Source organism: Oncorhynchus nerka, linkage group LG24, assembly GCF_034236695.1.
Source record: "Oncorhynchus nerka isolate Pitt River linkage group LG24, Oner_Uvic_2.0, whole genome shotgun sequence".
NCBI lineage: Eukaryota > Metazoa > Chordata > Actinopteri > Salmoniformes > Salmonidae > Oncorhynchus > Oncorhynchus nerka.
Window position 1 is genome coordinate 66,780,845 of NC_088419.1, and position 16,436 is coordinate 66,797,280.

The 16,436-nt window shown below is 43.8% G+C and overlaps 1 protein-coding gene across 1 annotated transcript in view; it reads left to right on the forward strand.

Annotated features, from left to right (window-relative positions):
• LOC115108450 (inactive N-acetylated-alpha-linked acidic dipeptidase-like protein 2) overlaps nucleotides 1-16,436 on the forward strand; it is a 284,052-nt gene that overhangs the window by 255,577 nt on the left and 12,039 nt on the right. The window lies entirely within an intron of this gene.

A 16,436-nucleotide genomic window follows, 5' to 3' on the forward strand; every position in this document is an offset into this window, starting at 1 on the left:
CATAGATTTTCAAACCGATTAAAGTCAAAACTTAGGAACATACAATGTCATCCTGGTAAGAAACTCCAGTGTATATTTGGCTTTCTTCTAGTATTTTGCCTGTTCTTAGCTCTATTCTGTTTCTTTTGATCAACAACCAAAAAACTCCCTAGTCCTTGCTGACGACGAGCATATCCATAACATGATGCAGCCACCACCATGCTTGAAAATATGAGGAGTGTTACTCAGTGATGTGTTGAATTTGCCCCAAACAACATGGTTTGTATTCAGGACAAAAAGTTAATTTCTTTTCCACATTGTTTTGCAAGATCATTTTAGTGTCTTATTACAAACAGGATGCATGTTGGAATATTTCTCTGCACAGACTTCCTTCTTTTCGCCCAATAATTTAGGTTAGTATTGTGGAGTAACTACAATGGTGTTGATCCATCCTCAGTTCTCCTATCACAGCCATTAAACTTACTGTTTTCAAATCATACTGGCCTCATGGTGAAATCCCTGAGCGGTTTTCTTCCTCTCCGACAACTGAGTTAGGAAGGAGCCCTCTGTCTTTGTAGTGACTGGGTGTATTGATACACCATCCAAAGTGTAATTAGTAACTTCACCGTGATCAAAGTGATATTCAGGGTCTTTTTTTTACCGTTCTACCGGTAGGTGCCCTTCTTTGCAAGGCATTGGAAAACCTTCCTGGTCTTTTTAGCTGAATCTATGTGTTATGAATACTCAGGGAGAAAAAGGTGTAGATTCACGCACAGAGTGCTGCAGGTGTTAATTTTGCCTTCGCGGACTGACCCGACGTTCTGCGTCGAGGATGATGTCCAATGGTTCTGTTCGGGGGTCGACCTCGAGGTTGGGGAGCGGGACGATGCGGACGGTTACAGTGAAATGCCTGAATCATTTCTGGGTCGAGAATGTCTGTCCTGATCGGGGACCCAGGACCAGTCATCAGGCCCATAACCTTCCCAGTCCACTAGATAGTGGATGCGACCTCTCAGGCGTTTGGAATGAAGGATGGCCTGAATGGCGTAGGCTGGTTCCCCTCCGATGTCCAACGGTGGGGGTGCACTGTGGGTTGTGACTGGAGGATGAAGAGGACTGGAGGTGATCGATTTTAACAGAGGCACATGGAAGGACAAGGAGATTTTATACTGACGGTGTAACTGGAGGTGGTACGTAACAGGGTTGATGCGATGGGTTATCTTGAAGGGACCAATGAACCGAGGACAGAACTTTTTTCAGGGGAGGCGGAACTGGATGTCTCTGGTAGAGAGCCACACACGCTGTCTGGGGTGAAAGAGTGGCATAGGTCGGCAGCGTCTGTCGGCAAGGCGTTTGGGTATCAGAGGCTTCCTGCAGATACCGGTGAGCGGTCTATGCACTGCTCACTATGCCAAAACCAGACGTCGACAGCTGGGACAGTACCAGGCTCCGCCTCCCAGGGAAACATGGGGGGGTTGGTAACGAAGTACACACTGAAACGGAGTAAGGCGGAGGGATGAATGCATGAGTGAGTTCTGAGCGTATTCAGCCCAGGCCATATACCGACTCCAGTCGTGTGGAGAGGCAGAACATTGTTGGCAGAGGTACTTCCCTATTTCTTGGTTCAGGCGTTCCGTCTACCTGTTGGTCTGGGAATGGTAGCCAGAGGAGAGGCTGAGAGTGACCCCCAGTCGGTCACAGAAGGCTCGCCATACCGCGGTCAGAGACGATGTCCTCCGGAATCCCATACAGATGGAACACCTGCTGGAACATACACTCAGCCAACTCCATACACTCAGCATTTGAAGTTGTTGAAAGCAGTCAGGGCGGTATCAGTCCATTGAATGGTCCGCGTCTTTTGGCTGGTAAGGGTAGTGAAGGGAGCGGCAATAGAACTGAAGTTCCGAATGAACCGGCGATAGTAGTTGGAGAACCCAATGAAACGTTGGAGTTTCTTAACGGTATTGGGTTTGGGCCAGTTACTGATGGCGGTGACTTTGTTCTCATCCATGCTGACCCCTCCAGGTGTCAGTACGAAACCGAGGAAGTTTTCCGAGGTTACATGGAACTTTTTTCAGACTTCACATTAAGATTATGGTCAAGGAGCTGTTAAAGAACCTTTTACACATGCTGTATGTGTTCCTTCAGGGAGTGGGAGTAAATCAGGATGTCATCAATGTAGATGATGAGAAAGCATTTATCGTATCCTGGAAAAGCTTGTTCATAAAGGATTGGAAGACGGCGGGGCGTTAGTAAGGCCGTAGGGTATGACCAGGTATTCGTAGTACCATCGCGCGGTGATAAAGGCCGTTTTCTATTCGTCGTCTTCACGTAAACGAACAAGGTTATATGCACTTCGCAGGTTGAGTTTTGTATAGATGTTGGCGCAGCCCACTTATTCAAGGGTTGCTGGGATCAGAGGAAGAGGGAAATGGTTCTTGACCGTGACGTCATTCAGGGAACAGTATTCAATTCATGGACGGAGACAGTCCTTTTTTCCAACAAAGAAGAAGCTAGACGCAGCCGGGGAAGAAGGATGAATGAAACCATTTGCGAGTGTTTTATCAATGTAGTTCTCCATTGCCTCATTTTTCGAGTTAGTTAGGGGGTAAACACGGCCCATCAGTGGGGACACTCTAGAGAGTAAGTCAATAGCACTGTCCTCTGTGCGATGTGGTGGCAGAGTGGAGGCCTTGATCTTGCTGAAGACATTGCTGTACTGGGCATATTCAGATGGTATGGTGGGTGGCACTGCAGAGGCAGAGTCCTCAATGGTGGTGGCTCTGCAGGGCAGGCTGAGACAACTGGTGAAGCAGGTAGAAGACCAGGACAGTAGTTCACCTTGTCGCCACAAGATGGCAGGGTCATGACGACAAAGCCAGGGGTGTCTGAGGATGAGTGGCTGTTTGGGGGATGAGAGTTCCATGAGTTGAATGGTTTAGGTGTGGAAGACTCCAATCTGTAGAGTGACACTCTGTGTCAGGTGTGTAATGAAGCCTGTGCTCAATGGCTGCCCATCCAGGGTGTTAATCCTTAAGGGAGGGGTGACAGCTGTTAGATCAATGTCAAGCTCTTGTACTATCTGTTGATCGATAAAATTACCTGCTGCTCCCAATTCCATCAAGCCCTCTACGTACTTAATAACCCCCTTCGCGGTTATCATTACTGGGATGGAGAACTGCTTCTGGGAGATATTTAGAAATAAGGACACGCCTACCTGCATGGCAGTGGAGGGACCCTTCTCATCTCTCCGTGGGGGACGAATAGGGCAATGACTGAGTAGATGATCTTATCCCTCCACAATATAGGCAGAGCCCTTCATGGATCCGCCTTTGACGTTCGATACATGGGGGAGGAGCATGGCCCAACAGCATGGGCTCTGGAAGACTCGGACTGGATGACAGAATCAAGGAAAGAGAAGGTTTCGGGTTCCTGGGTGGCAGAGTTCGTCGGCGATGAGATGGTTGATGGAGATGAACATACGAATATATAGATTTAAATCCTGAAGGTCACCTCTACAGGCCAGCTCCGCCTGAAGTTCTCTGTTGAGCTCTCGTCGGTAACTAAAGCAGCCTCACTCCATCCACTCCCTGTAGCCATGGTGCGGAACTCGAGGGCATACTCGGCAGCTGAATTATGTCCTTGTTGTTCTATGAGGAGGTCTCCTATAGGACGACCGGAAGGAGAGTGATCGAATACCTCTTTGAAGAGGGTGTGGAAATGGGTCTCGGATCCGAGTTCTGTGCTGTTGGCAGTCCATATAGCGGTGGCCCAATCCAGGGCTTTGCCTCTGAGTAGAGACAATAAAACCCATCCTGCTCTTGTCGGTGGCAAAGTTAGTGGGGTTGTGCTCAATGTATTTGCTGCATTTGTATCAGAAGTCCCTGACAATTCCCAGGTGAACCGTCATATTTTCCAGGCATGGATATGAACGAAGGAGGGTTATGGGTTACAATACCTGGTATTGGAGGAGTAGGGATAGGCTGGTGGAGAAGATGGCAGATTTCCTCCATATGCTCCTCTTGTTGGGTTAGGCACCGCTGAATCCATTACGTTTTTAGGTGAGGTATTCTGTAATGAATACTCAGGGAGAAAAAGGTGTAGATTCACGCGCAGAGCGCGGCTGGTGTTAATTTCGCCTTCGCAGTAGGCAGGAATCGTGGTCACAGGCAGGCAAAGGTCATACACAGATAGACAAACAGGCAGGTGAATCAAAACTAGCTAAGAAAAGGCTTAGTAGAGTCAAAACGAACAATACCTCACAAATGCACAAACAAAATGAACTGAACTAAATAAGGAGCTGATGAGACAGGTGAGTAACTAACACAGGTGAAATCAATGAACAAAATGAAAGACATTCAAGAACACAAAGAAACAGGGCTACGTTCAATAACATAATGAAACAGAACACAAGGTTGACTAAGAAAATAAATACAGAACCTTACACTGGGCTTCAAATTCACTACTTGACTGAGGGAACTTACAGATAATTGTTTGTGTGGGGTACAGAGAGATCAGTAATCATTAAAAAAATCATGTTAACCCCTATTATTGCAAAGAGTGAGTCCATGCAGCTTATTGTGTGACTTACTAAGCACATTTTTACTCCTGAACGTATTTAGGCTTGCGATAACAAGGGGTTGAATACTTATTAACTCGAGACATTTCAGCTTAATTTTTTTAAATGAATTGGTAAGCATTTCTAAAAACATAATTCCACATTGTGGCATTTTGTGTCTATATCAGTGGCATAAAGTCTAGATTTTATTCATTTTAAATTCAGCCTGTAACACAGCTAATTGTTTGAAAAGTCAAAGGGTGTGAATACTTTCTGAAGGCGTTATACAGTATACACTGTATGCATGGTGCTCAAAAAAAGCGAGAATAATACATGTGAAGGCAAATTAGATGTGATGATTCTTATGTGCATATTTCATTATCCCCATTTCCCTCATGAGCTCTCTGTGGCTGGGGCTTGTTCCCTGTTGCAAAGATGCAAGCTAGGTCTACCTCATTCTCTTTGTCTCCGAGGAGCTTTCTCATATTGTTCGCCAGGTAGCCAGGGGATTCTGTGCATAGCTTACCACTCCTTGTCCTCATTTGTCATGTGTGGTTTTGGCTCCAGCTGGTAAGGGGTGGCAGTAGGACTCTGTGTAGCTAATTTTTAAAGTATGAGGTGTGTTTGAGTCTGCTCCTCTCGAGTTGGCATGGCAGGTTGGCATCGATCATGCGAGCCCCAAATGCATATACACTCCATCACCCCTGCCAGTGTGTCCCCACTGGAGGCTGCACAGCACAGCACAACACAGCACAGCCACCTCAGGGCTGGAGAGACCAGAGGAACAGCTCTGGGCTACTGGGGCTCTCTCCATGTCCGCTGGCTCAGCTTGGGAATTTCAGAGGAACTTTATGGGCTAAGAAAAAATCCAGAGATTGGGCTAAAATGCTTCAGTATTTCCATTTCTCCATTATAAGAACCAGGATGTTAGACACAGAACTACAAACTATGCTATGTTTATCAGCATATCTAGAGAATCATTTATATTTGTGTCAAAACAAACTCTTTGGTTCTAGTTCTAAGGGAGAAAGAAACACATCGCATGAGTAAACATGTGAATGCAGAGCAATAGAGATGAACTAACTGCCATGGATCCTCTCTCAGAGAGAGCCAGATTGATGGAGACAGGGAAAGGCTCGGGGAGTTGAGGATTAGTGGAGCGTGCAGATTCCCCCAAGGGCCCTCAGGTGCTCCAGCCCCTCACTACCGGACAGACGCTGCACTTATCTCATGTCACATTCCGCTCTGTCCTGTGTGAGCAACTGATATGTACCTGAGACCTCTAGACCATGGAGAAAAAAGCACAGTGTCCTCTCCTGCTGTAATAGCATGCCATCCATCCTCTGTGGAAGCAGAGATAGAGAAATGGAAATAGAATAGTAATCTTGTACATGACTGCGATTATCTTGTACACATCTGAGGAGGAAATAACTGCCCCGATATTTGAAATGGAACAGGACAGACTTGATGATTAACCCTGGCCGTGGGTAAAGAACCCAACTGTGTTGGGACTAGGTTTACTGAGGAAGGACTGCAAAGAGAATCAGTGGAAACAAAGCAGTGGCGGACACAGAGAGAGAGAGTGCGATGGAGTCATTCTGATGGTGACTTGTTTAAATGAAGCTGCCATAGACTCTCTCCCAAGCAGCCTGGCCCTCTGAGGTGAATGGAAAAGCCCAGCAAGGTAAAGCAGAGTGGGATGTACAGTCAGTGTGTCACTCAGGAGACTGGCTGTCAGGGGCTGCATGGAGATGTGGGGCGAGGGGAGGAGGAAGTGGGGGAGGTGGACTCCTAGGCACATTCTCTTCTGAGCCAGCCAGGAAGAAATTAAACTAGCCAGATAAAAGTGAAGGCTCTGCATTGTGCATATACAGACTGTGTAACTTGGACCGGAGGGGGAACAGGGAGAAGTGGTTGGGTAGCCTTAAGTCAGCACTAACAGGTGAAGGTTGATGACTGATTCTGCTTGATGGACTCAACATCTCCATCGTCAATCTCCTAACCCCAAATCTGACAACCTTTCCTGCAATCTGTCCCGTCATACATGAGGTTTGGTCATACATTTTAAAGTGTCATTAGAAAAGGAATCGGATGATTCTGACAAGGGGTGGCTTCGTTTCTAACCCAGTGGAGCAGTGGTATAATATGAGAGAGAGGAAATTAATAGAGATTGTGTGGGCATTGAATAGAGAACTGGAAATTGCCATAGTTTTCATCACTAAATACAGTTGCTATACTGGTTTGATCCTTTCATGTACTTCTTACCTTGAGGGTACAGCAGGAAACTGAGAGAGTCAATAGAGAAAGTGTCTGTCATCTAGTTTGGGGTGGGGCAGCATGCAGGTCTGCCAAGGTGTTATAATGACAAGAGGCAGAGTACCATCTTGATTTCTCACCCTCTGGCTACCAGAGACACGGCGGCACGCTGAGACTGCCGCTGGCATGCCACACCTCCCTCTCTCCTCGCCCTCTGTATGCAGCCTGATACCTATACCCCCAGATCGACTGGGGAGTAGTGGGCTGTGTTAGGAGGGTTATAGAGAGCTTGACATGGCAGGTAAACTAAGCTGCGGCTAAAGAAATGTAATCAGAGTGCCAAGCTCATCTGTGTCTAGCTGTGTGAGGCTGACACAACAAGGCTGGACACCATTGAAAGACTCTCAACGTTATCATCTACAATTACCCTGGAAGATCCCTAAGGGGCAAAATGTGAAGCGCAAAAAACGGATGAAAGTGAGTTTTTTTCATTTGGATCAAACCTTATCTCATGTGTGGATAGCTCCAGTTGTAAGGATAAACTGTTTGTTGTGTCTTGGTAGAGATAAGAAATTCACACTTGAATGTCCTGCCATAACTTCTCTCTCTCATACCATAGAGGCTGCTTCCAGCAGGTTAATACATAGCAAAAAAATAAGGTTTAAGGCTTTAGCAGGGGAAGGTTAAGTAGCAAGTAAGACGATCTATGTGACTAGCAGCCTGTCACGGCTACAATATTCATTGCCTTGGCTTCTGCCCTATTAGTGCAGCTTTGTTTTTCATGTTAGGAAATCACATGCACATTCTCACTTTATTTGAGCTCCATTTTAGCCAGACAGGTGCAGTAGAGGATGAAGTCAGTCTCTCTCACTAATATAAAGTGACTATTAATATGCGTCAGGGGTGCTCTGTCAGACTTACTCTCCTAATTGTCATTTATTGGTTTCTTTGTCAGTGCTGCCATGTGTAACTCTCCAAGATGTTCATTAGACTGGGAAGGAGAAATCACAAAAGCTTCACTTGTGAATTTGATATTTGACCGTATTCAGCGTTTTCCTCCACAAGTAGTCAAGGGAAATATTGGGCCTGATTTCTTTGTGAATATGCTGTACGGTCAAACGTGAGTATGAAATAGTCCCATTTAGATTTGTTTTGCATTAGATTTGCAATTGTTTTGTTGTTTCTGAAAATTGTCAGATTTTTCTATTTGACTAGGTTTCATAAGACCATGAACAGAACTCTGTTTATGTGGAATCCATTTTTACATACAGTATGTCTACTAAAGCATACCCACTTTCAAAATGGAGCTGAATATGCAGTTCTGTCCTTAAAAATGGAGATTAATTCTGTGAACTCTGACTAATTTTAATTATGTGACAAAAACAAACAAGTATGCTGTAGAGAATCATTGTACCATCTAAACTGCTGTGAAATATATTTTCCATAACCAAAAATATAGTATTTTCATCTGTTTGAAGCTGGAGTACAAAACTGAAAGTAAAAGAAGCAAAAAAACAGGAAGCATAGCACACATAGAACAGATCTAGATTTTCTTAGACTTGCTTTGAATGAGAATGACAGATCTATAACTCCCATTTCTATGTGAATTTTGTCAAGTTGTCCCAAAAAGTTACATATTGCAGCTTTAATATGGCGGTCTTTTTAAGCTGATCAGTTTTACACACACATGTTCTGCTGCCTCTACTGCTGTTTCTTGCTCAATATTATGCTGTTCCATTTTCTTGAACCCACCCACCACCTGTTTGGTTTGGTTTCCTTCCTGCAGGGGAATTGGTACAGCGTACCTTGCTCACTTCCTGTAATTATTTTCATCTTAACATGATGCACGCTCTGGCAGTGAGATACCCAGAAGGAGCAGAGACTGACACAAAGACTAATGTATTGGAATGTATTGTGATCTTATCTAATAAATGGTTAAATGAATACGTGGCGTATGTTGCTAGCACATTTCATTGCACAGGCGATATTTTCTTAAATTAGGTGAACTCTTAGAATTTTTGTAACCAGGAAATGACAGTGCAATTTTTGCATAGTGCATCTTTAAGGCAGGAAGTGTTTGTAGTATATGATTGGTGTGACGTCAGCTGAATCGTCAGCTGATGCATCGCTGATGCCAATCCTCGGGTTTCCTGTCTGAACCGGCTGGGCTTGATTAATATCAAAGCCTCTGTCCACTCATGTAGGCTACAGGAGATATAGGGTAAATAGTAGGCAAAGGAGAAACCATGGAGGATATCAGAATATTTGCCTGGCTTACCTCTTTAAGAAAAGAAACAGGAGTTTAAAAGATTCCAGGTAGCTGGAGACTGTGGTGAATTCTCTTCACTCTACCGCTCAAGCCGGAGCCTAAATGGGGGAGTTTATTGCACCCTAATATATAACATGACGAGATGTCAAGGAGTCATTTTCCCTGACACACGGGGGTTTTACTCTCTGTTTTGATGGCAGTCTCGCCGACACGCTCCTTTATCACCTGGCTAACACAACTGGCAGACTCATTGTATGAGAGCTGACACAAGCCCATTTGACGTGCATTGTAATGGAGGAGTGTAATTTGTCAGCAGATCCGGTGCTGCCCAGACATCTCTCTCTCAGCAGAGTACAGCGGCAGTTCCCTGGGCAGCCCAACCTGGCCTCGCTGTTCATCCATCACAGTTCCTGATTAAACATCCCATTGCTCTCTGCTCTACTGAGGCCTCTTCATATCCTCACATTGAAAGCCAAAAAATCAAGACAAGATGACACGTAAGGGAGTTATCCTGGAACATTTTTGAGCTTCAAATTTCTTCACCAATTCCCAAAGTCGTTTTTGTTAGGACTGTTCTTGTTTGAAATGCTGGTGTGCATACCTCAATACAAGGATATATATACTTTCTACCCACAGGTTCTGTTATTATGTGAATACTTGTTCATCAAATGAGAACTAAGGCTGTGTATTGTTTATGTCATAATGCATAAGCAAAGCTTTCTTTTTTATTCATGTTAATTAGTCTTTAGAATTGGGACTGGGTTTCTTTGATTCAGGCAAATGTCATCTCTATTTTCTCACACTTGAAATGCTTCTCGTTTCTCTGATCCACTGTATTAGTCACTTCAGCGATGGACCCTGCAGTGTTTTTAGAAGTCCCACAAAAGCCAATTAAGAGACCCTAAACTGCATTTATTATTAGGCAAAATGGCACTTAAATTGAAATTGTTAAAAATATATGCAGACCTAAATCCTCATCATGAGTTCACCCTCTGCCTTTGCTCCTAAGGGGGAAGCAGTGTCTGTGCTCCCAGATTGAGCCCGTTGCGCTGCATTCGGCTCTCAGGCATGCGATGTCTTCAAAAAACCATCAGTGATTAATAATTAGCTAAACACAACGCAACTCCTCTCAATCGTGTCCATGCACACTATTGGATGAATACATACTGTATAAACAGCTCATTGCTTTTATCAATGGAACTCCCTCTTTGTTAGTGCCGCTTTGTGATGTTTTCTTCCTTCTTTTCTCTATGCAATTTTCTGTTTTCTTTATCAGAAATCTTCAAGATATCCAGACCTTAGACATCGCATCACATGCACAAGATGAACAAAATCAAATATATATGGTCATTACCATGTAATCAATAGTACACTATCTGAGGAAATTAAAACATGGCTGCTGGCTACAGCCATCCATGTTAGTCCAACCGACTCTCATAACAAAGGAGAATGGAATTGTTGATTGGGTGAGGAAGAACCTAGCACATCAAACCCTGGCCTATCCTGATTGGCTCATCCATCATAATTGTCTCTTGGAGCTGTGGTGTGATGTGGTGGGTGGATGAGTGAATTTGGAAAGTGGCACGGATGATTGGCAGTGGGCAAAGAGGTGCCATTTTATTGTGTTTTTAGGAAATTATATGTGAGATTGGGTCATGCCACTCCTCTCAGGGATCTGTCAGCTATGTTTATTAAAGAGTTCTGTCATCACGGCTCCTCCTTCTCTCTTGATGCCTCGTGATTGTAAATGACAGGAGCAGTGTTATGCAGGCCCTTCCCTTAAGGAGATACATACATGCACACGCCAATTATCCACCCCACTACTTTAACACTCACATACTCCTCTGTTTGATGTGTACAGTCATTGCTCCCCAAATGCTGTTTAGCCTTATGCACAGAAAGGATCTCATCAAAAGCTGCCAACGTTCTTCAGTTCTTCATCCACTTCCCTGTAGGTTTAAAGGTATTAGTCCATGCACTAGTTTGGGCCCAGCATTTACAGAGATCCATTAGCATAGGCGTCATTGTCGTGCTAGCAACACACTTTGAGATGCTGGGCGACCATATGGTGCTGGGAACCACAAAGTGCATTTGATCCTTTTAATAGCAACCTTTCCTCTGTAGTGGGAAGAAGAAAAGAGACTTGGATTATGGTCCTGGCTTAAACCCAACTCCAAGTTTTCTTTGCATTTTAAAGCCTGCATGCCCTTCACAGTCTTTAGCAGATGCTCGAATCATGCATATTCATTCTTACTGCTATTATATCTGCTCTGAGACTCTGTCCTGTTTTGGAGAATTTTGTAAAAATGGAAAAAACACTTATAGATAATTGGATAGCCTTTACTTAAACCATCTGTCACAGTGCCTTCATAATGCTATCCTGGAACTGTATAGATGTCATTTAGGAGTCATAACAATGGATATTAGTTGTAGTTGGATATGGGAAATGAATTAGCTATGATGCTGTCATGTTGGGTGTTAGGGACGGATCTAGCTCATTATTAATAAATTGTGAAGTTGTTTTTCTTTTATATATTAACTTTGTTAGGTCTTGCGCATTTAAAAAAAAATTTTTTTTAAAGGAGTTATTTGAAATACTCTCTACACTTCGATTGCACAGGTCCAGGTAGGCCTGCTCTTGTATTCAGAACTTCTTAGCAGAACTTCTTAGCATACACAGCATACGCACTGACAAACACTCTGCAAATCAGCTCTCAGAAACAACCCCCAATCTGTCTTCTTTACTATTTAACCCTTAACAAACCCTGTGCCATCTGCTATCTTAATGAAGGGAGCAGAAGGCTGCCAGACATAGAATCAATCTTGCTGGAAATATTGCATGCATAGACAAGGTTCTGCAATGGTCCACAAACCGTTAATTAATTAAGTGCTGTTTCTGGTAGCCCTTATTTTAAGGACCAACCAATAAGTTCCATTGAGTGATCTAACAGGGCTCTGGCAAATAAAAAGCACTAGCCAGGCACAATCACTGGCTCACCCAGTTTGTATCCCAGCGCATGACCAGACTAATGATGAGGTTGTCTTGGGGACTGTAGAACATGATGTGAAAAATGCTATAGTGGTACTGGAATTGTTTGCTTAAAAGCATATGTCACTCTATTGGTGCTATTGGTAGAAGTAAAGGTCATTTACTTTCAGATATGCCAGTATTTAGTGAATTTGCCTGAACAGTCTTCTGGCGTTGACCGACTCCCTCTTCATGTTATCCTGTCATTTCGTTCAATTTAATTATGGCTAAAGAATTTGCAGAGGACATCAGTTATTTTCCCAATCAAATGTTTGACTGTTGCTTAAATATGTCTGTGCATTTCCCTGCAGAAACGTTGCCCTCACGCTGTTCTGGGCTCTAGACCTAACTGATGGAAACTGTACATTACTAGTATCTACCATCTGTTCAGCCATCAACATGATGAAGCTGTGTGAAGATATTCTCAATCTGAGATCCTTCATTGTGGAACTGATTTAGCACCCTTACTCGAATGTAGGTATCGAGTCCCTAAAGACTGTGTTAGCCCACTGGGGTTATATGCACTGTGTGAGCATAGTTCACCCAACCAACTCGTGTACTAATGGTTCAGTTGCTTAGATATCAAAATCAAATCAAATCAAATTTTATTTGTCACATACACATGGTTAGCAGATGTTAATGCGAGTGTAGCGAAATGCTTGTGCTTCTAGTTCCGACAATGCAGTGATAACCAACAAGTAATCTAACTAACAATTCCAAAACTACTGTTTTATACACAGTGTAAGGGGATAAGGAATATGTACATAAGGATATATGAATGAGTGATGGTACAGAGCAGCATACAGTAGATGGTATCGAGTACAGTATATACATATGAGATGAGTATGTAGACAAAGTAAACAAAGTGGCATAGTTAAAGTGGCTAGTGACATAAGGATGCAGTCGATGATCTAGAGTACAGTATATACGTATGCATATGAGATGAATAATGTAGGGTAAGTAACATTATATAAGGTAGCATTGTTTAAAGTGGCTAGTGATATATTTACATCATTTCCCATCAATTCCCATTATTAAAGTGGCTGGAGTTGAGTCAGTGTCAATGACAGTGTGTTGGCAGCAGCCACTCAATGTTAGTGGTGGCTGTTTAACAGTCTGATGGCCTTGAGATAGAAGCTGTTTTTCAGTCTCTCGGTCCCAGCTTTGATGCACCTGTACTGACCTCGCCTTCTGGATGATAGCGGGGTGAACAGGCAGTGGTTCGGGTGGTTGATGTCCTTGATGATCTTTATGGCCTTCCTGTAACATCGGGTGGTGTAGGTGTCCTGGAGGGCAGGTAGTTTGCCCCCGGTGATGCGTTGTGCAGACCTCACTACCCTCTGGAGAGCCTTACGGTTGAGGGCGGAGCAGTTGCCGTACCAGGCGGTGATACAGCCCGCCAGGATGCTCTCGATTGTGCATCTGTAGAAGTTTGTGAGTGCTTTTGGTGACAAGCCGAATTTCTTCAGCCTCCTGAGGTTGAAGAGGCGCTGCTGCGCCTTCTTCACGACGCTGTCAGTGTGAGTGGACCAATTCAGTTGGAGGAGATGTTGTTGCCTACCCTCACCACCTGGGGGCGGCCCGTCAGGAAGTCCAGTACCCAGTTGCACAGGGCAGGGTCGAGACCCAGGGTCTCGAGCTTGATGACGAGCTTGGAGGGTACTATGGTGTTGAATGCCGAGCTGTAGTCGATGAACAGCATTCTCACATAGTACAGATACTGTACTTTATTGATACAGCATTGGTCATGGGGATGCCTTCAACTTCTGTTGTTGTTGTCAATTTAATGTCATGTCAAATAAGTGAATAGGCTTAGATTATTGTCATAAAATTAGTCATTGTGTGAGGCTGGCCACCTCTTATACTGCGGTTGAAACCTGTGGCTTAGATTGTTTAATTTCTTAGTTGGACTTATTTTACAGTACAGAGTATGTCACTGTTTATGACAATGCCGTTCTTGAGCTGGAAGTCAATTATATGGTTAAATACATTCTAGTCTTACACTAAACATAAAAAAATATATAGAATGTTTCATCAGTCGTGTGTACTCATAAACACGGTCGAGTGCTGCACACTATATGCTTACATATAGATGAAATAGTTTTCAATTAAAAACCGGCGCAAGCAAGCAAACAAGCAACAAAATAAAATACCATGATGCTCCTCATCAGTGGTTTCAAGGGTTAATGTCTCTTGTGTAATAGCCCAACCATCTAAGAGACGAGTGGCTAAAAATCAAACAAGTTTTTGTACCTGAAAATAATGAGGCATTGCTATTGTCAATGTCTCTGAGTGTTTGTGGAGTGCACAGAAATGTGTGGAATGGATCTCCAGTGAGGATGTCGAGGTATTGGCTGGGCTGAGAAACAAGGGAAGGGAGGTGTGTCTTTGTGTATGGTGGTGAGTCAAAGAAACTGGTATTTTACCAGCCAAAGAAACTGGTATTTTATACATGCTCATGTGTTATAATTATGTGCCAGTATGCAGTGTTACATCATTCAGTTTTAATGTTTTATTCAGAGAATGCACTGGATTTCAGTCACCAGTTAAGCTCTATCAAGCCCTTTGGCCAATGAGTCAGGAATTACAACCTATTCTCTCAGCTGACACTGATCAGTACAAACATTGTTTGCGGTCAGCAGTGACTGATTTTAAATAAGACGACACACGCAGTAGTACTCATCTGTCTGACCGTGATGTGTGGGTTGACCCCTGAAATGGGTTAACACAGCACTAGAGACAAACGTCCTCAACAGTACGTAGCTGAGCTCTGAGCTTTATTGGTCCTGGCTCCTCTGCTGTGAATTAGCATGGTCCTCTGCAAGCTTCTCCTAGGGAGCCCTCTGCTGTCAATAACCACAGTGTGCTTCCTCCCTCTGCCTGTTCTCCTCCTCCACCTCTTTCTCCTACTCTGTAATGTACACAAATATATTCCCCCACAAAGCCCTGCAGTGCCTGGCCATGTCCCGGAGAGAAAGGCAAGCAGGATTTAAAACCCCCAGTACAGACAAACTGACAGCTTCTCAGGGGCAGGTAAGCAATCTCACTCAGCGCTGGAGGGGAGACTCAGAGGGAGGCAGGAGAGTGGAAAGGACGGGCCGCAGTGTTAACCTGGTGCAAATACAATAATAAAGTTAGGTCAAACGAAGTGGACCTAATTGGGATTTCAACCTATATCTACATTTTATGAAGGAAATTTAGAGCATTCAACTGGTCTGTCATTGACATTCATATTTAGTAACGATATTTTGGGGCCAATATGGGATCATTGGATGCTAAGCCTATAAAATATTATTCCAGACTGCCTGCATCACTGATGTTAGCATTCCAATTAATAAGTTAGGCTGTTTTTTTATATTGGGAAAGAATGTCAAATTCTCTGTTTTCAAATACTGTATAATCACTAACCTACCCCAAAATATTAATGTGGAAGAATAATGAAGTCACGCACTAGTGTATTTCACTTTTCTGAAAGTGTGGTGGAAAGGACTTGTAACCAGCTGGTTTGGTCTGCTATCTTCCAGGACCTTCACATTGTCATATTTTGTTCCTTTACCTTTCTTTTCCCTTCTTTATGTTGTATGCTTTTGTTCTGCCATCCGTGGAGCGAGGATCCAAAAACAAGGCCATAAATAAGAAATCAGTGGTCTTTTCTGTCTGGAACATTAAACAGGCTTGATGTATACTTATTTCCCACTTCACTCAAATCAATGGTCTAATCTTTTCCCTCTGTGATTGATTTCCCAGCAGCCTACAGAACTTACACTGTAGGTAATTTAATAAACACCAGAAAAGTGCTATAAAATAGGAATACTCGACTAGACTGTTAAAACACCAACCTGGGTAGCATACAGTAGTAAAATACAAGTGTCATTTGAGATTTTCTTTACAACAATCGTTCAACAATAGTCTAGTAGCTCAAATGTAAACACATTGTGTTTAGCTACAGCTTCCAATCTTCTATGCCCCACAGTCATGGTTCTAGAGGTCCAGCCCAGAGTGGGGAGTGTGTCCAGCCTCTAGTTATCCCCAGTAACGTGGACTGAAGACAGAGGTCTGTGGTGTCCAGCCTGGGTCTATGGACCACCCATAGAGAGGGGGTCAGTGGCCTGGCTGTCCCCAGCCTGGGTGACCCTTGGGGCTGGCCGGGGGAAACAGTAACCCTCAGCACCCATCACAGGTGTCTATGTCACTGAGCACACTAACTGGGGTCAGCGTCTAACAGACTCCTCACAAAGAAGTGGGCCAATTGCTTTTCTCTGCTAAGGCCAGAGTAGGTCAGGCGGAAGAAACACTGCTGATAAGTGACCTTTTCTCATTCCCTGCATTCTGCTGGACTGGGTCGA